This window comes from Diachasmimorpha longicaudata, unplaced genomic scaffold, assembly GCF_034640455.1.
Source record: "Diachasmimorpha longicaudata isolate KC_UGA_2023 unplaced genomic scaffold, iyDiaLong2 ctg00000069.1, whole genome shotgun sequence".
Classification (NCBI taxonomy): domain Eukaryota; kingdom Metazoa; phylum Arthropoda; class Insecta; order Hymenoptera; family Braconidae; genus Diachasmimorpha; species Diachasmimorpha longicaudata.
This window is the reverse complement of record NW_026973900.1, coordinates 627136-634134: the sequence shown is the minus strand read 5'-3', so window position 1 is coordinate 634134 and position 6999 is coordinate 627136.

Sequence of the window (6999 nt, the reverse complement as noted above, 5' to 3'; positions counted from 1 at the left end):
TCTCTCTCTGTCACCTCTCTGTCTTCCTCTGTCGCTCTCTCTGTCTTTCTCTCTCTCTCTCTGCCGCTCTCGGTCTCTCTCTGTGTCTCTCTGTCTCTCTCTGACTCTCTCTGTCGCTCTCCGTCTCTCTCTGTCTCTCTTTCTGTCTCTCTCTCTGTCTTTCTCTCTCTCTCTCTGCCTCTCACTGCTGCTCTCGGTCTGTCTCTGTGTCTCTCTGTCTCTCTCTGTCCGTCTCTGTGTGTTTCTGTCTGTCTATGTCTCTCTCTGCCCCTCTCCGTTCTCTCGGTGTCCATCTCTGTCTCTCTCTGACTCTCTCGGTCACTTTCTGTCTCTGTCTATCTCTCTCTGTCTCTCTCGGGCTCTCTCTCTGACTCTCTCTGTCTCTCTCTGTCTCTTTCTGGCTCTTTCTGTCTCCCCCTGTCCCTCTCCGTCGATTTCTATCTCTCTCTGTCTCTCTCTGTCCGTCTCGGTCTGTCTCTGTGTCTCTCTGTCCCTCGCTGTCTCTCACTGGCTCTCTCGGTCTCTGTCGGTCTCGCTGTGATGCTCTCCGTCTCTGTCTGTCTCTGTCTGTAGCTGTCTGTCTCTGTCTGTTCCTCTCTCTCTCCCGGCGTCTTTCGGCGTCGCTCTGTGTCTCTCAGACTCTCTCTGTCTCTCTCTCTCTATCTGTCTCTTTCTCTGTCTCTCTCTGTCTCTTTCTCTCTCTCTCTGTCTATCGCTGTCTCTCACTGGCTCTTTCGGGCATTCTCTGTCTCGCTGTCACACTCTCTGTCTCTGTCTGTCTCTGTCTGTCTCTCTCTGTCTCTCTCTGTCTGTCTGTTCCTCTCTGTCTCTCCCGGCGTCTCTCGGCGTCGCTCTGTGTCTCTCTGTGTCTCTCTGACTCTCTCTGTCTCTCTCTGTCTCTCTCTCTCTGTCTCTATCTGTCTCTCTCTGTCTCTCTCTGTCGCTCTCTGTCTCTCGCTATCTCTCGCTGTCTCTGTCTGTCTCTGTCTGTCTGTTCATCTCTGTCTCTCCCGGCGTCTCTCGGCGTCGCTCTGTGTCTCTCTGACTCTCTCTGTCTCTCGTTGTCTCTCTCTGTCACTCTCTCTCTCACTATGACCCTCTCTGTCTCCCTCTGCTTCTGTCTGTCTCTCACTCCCGCTGTCTGCCGCTCTCTGTCTCTCCCTGTCCCGCTCTCTCTCTCTCTCTGTGTCCGTCTCTGTCTCTCACTGGTTCTCTCAGGCTCTCTCTGTCACGGTCTGTCTCTCTCTGTCTCTCTCTGACTCTCTCTGTCGCTATCTGTCTCTCTCTGTCCGTCTCTGTCTCTCTCTGACTCTCTCTGTCTCTTTCGGTCTCTGTCTATCTCACTCTGTCTCTCTCGGGCTCTCTCTGTCTGTCTTTGTCTCTCTATGTCACTCTCTCTCTCACTATGACCCTCTCTGTCTCTCTCTGCTTCTGTCTGTTTCTCACTCCCGCTGTCTGCCGCTCTCCGTCTCTCCGTGTCCCTCTCTCTCGCTTTGTCCGTCTCTGTGTCTCTCTGGCTCTCTCTGTCTCGCTCTGTGTCTCTCTGACTCTCTCTTTCTCTCTCTGACGCTCTCTGTCGCTCTCCGTCTCTCCCTGTCCCTCTCTCTCTCTCTTCGTCCGCCTCTGTGTCTCTCTGTCTCTCTCTGACTCTCTCTGTCGCTATCTGTCTCTCTCTGTCCGTCTCTGTCTCTCTCTGTCCGTCTCTGTCTCTCTCTGACTCTCTCTGTCTCTTTCTGTCTCTGTCTATTTCACTCTGTCTCTCTCGGGCTCTCTCTGTCTGTCTTTGTCTCTCTCTGTCACTCTCTCTCTCTCTATGACCCTCTCTGTCTCTCTCTGCTTCTGTCTGTCTCGCACTCCCGCTGTCTGCCGCTCTCCGTCTCTCCGTGTCCCTCTCTCTCGCTTTGTCCGTCTCTGTGTCTCTCTGGCTCTCTTTGTCTCGCTCTTTGTCTCTCTGACTCTCTCTGTCTCTCTCTGACGCTCTCTGTCGCTCTCTGTCTCTCTCTGTCTCTCTATGAGTCTCTCTGTTTCCTTCTGTCTCTCTCTGTCACCTCTCTGTCTTCCTCTGTCGCTCTCTCTGTCTTTCTCTCTCTCTCTCTGCCGCTCTCGGTCTCTCTCTGTCTCTCTCTGTCTCTCTCTGACGCTCTCTGTCGCTCTCTGTCTCTCTCTGTCTCTCTATGAGTCTCTCTGTTTCCTTCTGTCTCTCTCTGTCACCTCTCTGTCTTCCTCTGTCGCTCTCTCTGTCTTTCTCTCTCTCTCTCTGCCGCTCTCGGTCTCTCTCTGTCTCTCTCTGTCTCTCTCTGACTCTCTCTGTCGCTCTCTGTCTCTCTCTGTCCGTCTCTGTCTCTTTCTGTCCGTCTCTGTCTCTCTCTGCCCCTCTGCGTCTCTCTCGGTGTCCGTCTCTGTCTCTCTCTACGCCTCACTGCCGCTCTCGGTCTGTCTCTGTCTCTCTCGGTCTCTCTCTCCCTCTCTCTGTCTATCCCTGTTCCTCTCTGTCTGTCGCTCTCTGTCTCTCGCTGTCTCGCGCTGTCTCTCGCTGACTCTCTCTGTCTCTCTCTGTCTCTTTACGTCGCTTTCTGTCTCCCCCAATCACTCTCCGTCTATTTCTATCTCTCTCTCTCTCTCACTGTCCGTCTCTGTCTCCCTCTGACTCTCTCGGTCTCTTTCTGTCTCTATCTCTCTCTGTCTTTCTCGGGCTCTCGTTCTGACTCCCTCTGTCTCTTTCTGTCTCCCCCTGTCCCTCGCCGTCGATTTCTATCTCTCTCTGTCTCTCTCTGTCCGTCTCTGTCTCTTTCTGTGCGTCTCTGTCTCTCTCTGCCACTCTCTCTGTCTTTCTCTCTCTCTCTCTGCCTCTCACTGCCGCTCTCGGTCTGTCTAGGTGTTTCTCTTTCTCTCTCTGTCTATCGCTGTCTCTCACTGGCTCTTTCGGGCATTCTCCGTCTTGCTGTCTCTGTCTGTCTCTGTCTGTCTCTGTCTGTCTCTCTCTGTCTGTCTGTTCCTCTCTGACTCTCCCGGCGTCTCTCGGCGTCGCTCTGTGTCTCTCTGACTCTCTCTGTCTCTCGCTTTCTCTCTCTCTGTCGCTCTCTGTCTCTCGCTGTCTCTCGCTGTCTCTCGCTGTCTCTCACTGGCTCTCTCGGGCTCTGTCGGTCTCGCTGTGACGCTCTCTGTCTCTTTCTGTCTGTGTCTGTCTCTGTCTGGCTCTGTCTGTTCCTCTCTGTCTCTCCCGGCGTCTCTTGGCGTCGCTCTGTGTCCCCCTGACTCTCTCTGTCTCTCTCTCTCTCCCGCTGTCCCTCGCTGTCTCTCGCTGCTTCACCCTATCCCTCTCTCTCTCTTTGTCCGTCTCTGTCTCTCTCTGCCCGTCTCTGTCTCTTTCTGTCCGTGTCTGTCTCTCTCTGCCCCTCTCCGTCTCTCTCACTGTCCGTCTCTGTCTCTCCCTGACTCTCTCTGTCTCTCTCTGTCTCTCTCTGTCTCTCTCTGTCGCTCTCTGTCTCTCTTTATCTCTCGCTGTCTCTGTCTGTCTCTGTCTGTCTCTCTCTGTCTGTCTGTTCCTCTCTGTCTCTCCCGGCGTCTCTCGGCGTCGCTCTGTGTCTCTCTGACTCTCTCTGTCACTCTCTCTCTCACTATGACCCTCTCTGTCTCCCTCTGCTTCTGTCTGTCTCTCACTCCCGCTGTCTGCCGCTCTCTGTCTCTCCCTGTCCCGCTCTCTCTCTCTCTCTGTGTCCGTCTCTGTGTCTCTCTGGCTCTCTTTCTCGCTCTGTGTCTGTCTGACTCTCTCTGTCGCTCTCTGTCTCTCGCTATCTCTCGCTGTCTCTTTCGGTCTCTCTCTCTCTGTCTCTCTCTATCTCTCGCTGTCTTTCGCTGTCTCTCACTTGCTCTCTCGGGCTCTCTCTGTCTCTCGCTCTCTGTCTCTCTTTGTCTCTCTGTGTCATTCTCCCTCTCACTATGACCCTCTCTCTCTCTCTGCTTCTGTCTATCTCTCACTCCCGCTGTCTGCCGCTCTCCGTCTCTCCCTGTCCCTCTCTCTCTCTTCGTCCGCCTCTGTGTCTCTCTGTCTCTCTCTGACTCTCTCTGTCGCTATTTGTCTCTCTCTGTCCGTCTCTGTCTCTCTCTGTCCGTCTCTGTCTCTCTCTGACTCTCTCTGTCTCTTTCTGTCTCTGTCTATTTCACTCTGTCTCTCTCGGGCTCTCTCTGTCTGTCTTTGTCTCTCTCTGTCACTCTCTCTCTCACTATGACCCTCTCTGTCTCTCTCTGCTTCTGTCTGTCTCGCACTCCCGCTGTCTGCCGCTCTCCGTCTCTCCGTGTCCCTCTCTCTCGCTTTGTCCGTCTCTGTGTCTCTCTGGCTCTCTTTGTCTCGCTCTGTGTCTCTCTGACTCTCTCTGTCTCTCTCTCTGACGCTCTCTGTCGCTCTCTGTCTCTCTCTGTCTCTCTATGAGTCTCTCTGTTTCCTTCTGTCTTTCTCTGTCACCTCTCTGTCTTCCTTTGTCGCTCTCTCTGTCTTTCTCTCTCTCTCTCTCTGCCGCTCTCGGTCTCTCTCTGTGTCTCTCTGTCTCTCGCTTTCTCTCTCTCTGTCGCTCTCCGTCTCTCTCTGTCTCTCTTTCTGTCTCTCTCTCTGTCTTTCTCTCTCTCTCTCTGCCTCTCACTGCTGCTCTCAGTCTGTCTCTGTGTCTCTCTGTCTCTCTCTGTCCGTCTCTGTGTGTTTCTGTCTGTCTATGTCTCTCTCTGCCCCTCTCCGTTCTCTCGGTGTCCGTCTCTGTCTCTCTCTGACTCTCTCGGTCACTTTCTGTCTCTGTCTATCTCTCTCTGTCTCTCTCTGTCTCTCTCTGTCTCTCTCTGTCGCTCTCTGTCTCTCGCTATCTCTCGCTGTCTCTGTCTGTCTCTGTCTGTCTGTTCCTCTCTGTCTCTCCCGGCGTCTCTCGGCGTCGCTCTGTGTCTCTCTGACTCTCTCTGTCTCTCGTTGTCTCTCTCTGTCACTCTCTCTCTCACTATGACCCTCTCTGTCTCCCTCTGCTTCTGTCTGTCTCTCACTCCCGCTGTCTGCCGCTCTCTGTCTCTCCCTGTCCCGCTCTCTCTCTCTCTCTGTGTCCGTCTCTGTCTCTCACTGGTTCTCTCAGGCTCTCTCTGTCACGGTCTGTCTCTCTCTGTCTCTCTCTGACTCTCTCTGTCGCTATCTGTCTCTCTCTGTCCGTCTCTGTCTCTCTCTGACTCTCTCTGTCTCTTTCGGTCTCTGTCTATCTCACTCTGTCTCTCTCGGGCTCTCTCTGTCTGTCTTTGTCTCTCTATGTCACTCTCTCTCTCACTATGACCCTCTCTGTCTCTCTCTGCTTCTGTCTGTTTCTCACTCCCGCTGTCTGCCGCTCTCCGTCTCTCCGTGTCCCTCTCTCTCGCTTTGTCCGTCTCTGTGTCTCTCTGGCTCTCTCTGTCTCGCTCTGTGTCTCTCTGACTCTCTCTTTCTCTCTCTGACGCTCTCTGTCGCTCTCCGTCTCTCCCTGTCCCTCTCTCTCTCTTCGTCCGCCTCTGTGTCTCTCTGTCTCTCTCTGACTCTCTCTGTCGCTATCTGTCTCTCTCTGTCCGTCTCTGTCTCTCTCTGCCCGTCTCTGTCTCTTTCTGTCCGTGTCTGTCTCTCTCTGCCCCTCTCCGTCTCTCTCACTGTCCGTCTCTGTCTCTCCCTGACTCTCTCTGTCTCTCCCTGACTCTCTCTGTCTCTCTCTGTCTCTCTCTGTCTCTCTCTGTCGCTCTCTGTCTCTCTTTATCTCTCGCTGTCTCTGTCTGTCTCTGTCTGTCTCTCTCTGTCTGTCTGTTCCTCTCTGTCTCTCCCGGCGTCTCTCGGCGTCGCTCTGTGTCTCTCTGACTCTCTCTGTCACTCTCTCTCTCACTATGACCCTCTCTGTCTCCCTCTGCTTCTGTCTGTCTCTCACTCCCGCTGTCTGCCGCTCTCTGTCTCTCCCTGTCCCGCTCTCTCTCTCTCTCTGTGTCCGTCTCTGTGTCTCTCTGGCTCTCTCTTTCTCGCTCTGTGTCTGTCTGACTCTCTCTGTCGCTCTCTGTCTCTCGCTATCTCTCGCTGTCTCTTTCGGTCTCTCTCTCTCTGTCTCTCTCTATCTCTCGCTGTCTCTCGCTGTCTCTCACTTGCTCTCTCGGGCTCTCTCTGTCTCTCGCTCTCTGTCTCTCTTTGTCTCTCTGTGTCATTCTCCCTCTCACTATGACCCTCTCTCTCTCTCTGCTTCTGTCTATCTCTCACTCCCGCTGTCTGCCGCTCTCCGTCTCTCCCTGTCCCTCTCTCTCTCTTCGTCCGCCTCTGTGTCTCTCTGTCTCTCTCTGACTCTCTCTGTCGCTATTTGTCTCTCTCTGTCCGTCTCTGTCTCTCTCTGTCCGTCTCTGTCTCTCTCTGACTCTCTCTGTCTCTTTCTGTCTCTGTCTATTTCACTCTGTCTCTCTCGGGCTCTCTCTGTCTGTCTTTGTCTCTCTCTGTCACTCTCTCTCTCACTATGACCCTCTCTGTCTCTCTCTGCTTCTGTCTGTCTCGCACTCCCGCTGTCTGCCGCTCTCCGTCTCTCCGTGTCCCTCTCTCTCGCTTTGTCCGTCTCTGTGTCTCTCTGGCTCTCTTTGTCTCGCTCTGTGTCTCTCTGACTCTCTCTGTCTCTCTCTCTGACGCTCTCTGTCGCTCTCTGTCTCTCTCTGTCTCTCTATGAGTCTCTCTGTTTCCTTCTGTCTCTCTCTGTCACCTCTCTGTCTTCCTCTGTCGCTCTCTCTGTCTTTCTCTCTCTCTCTCTGCCGCTCTCGGTCTCTCTCTGTGTCTCTCTGTCTCTCTCTGACTCTCTCTGTCGCTCTCTGTCTCTCTCTGTCTCTCTTTCTGTCTCTCTCCCTGTCTTTCTCTCTCTCTCTCTGCCTCTCACTGCTGCTCTCGGTCTGTCTCTGTCTCTCTCTGTCTCTCTCTGTCTCTCTCTGTCGCTCTCTGTCTCTCGCTATCTCTCGCTGTCTCTGTCTGTCTCTGTCTGTCTCTCTCTG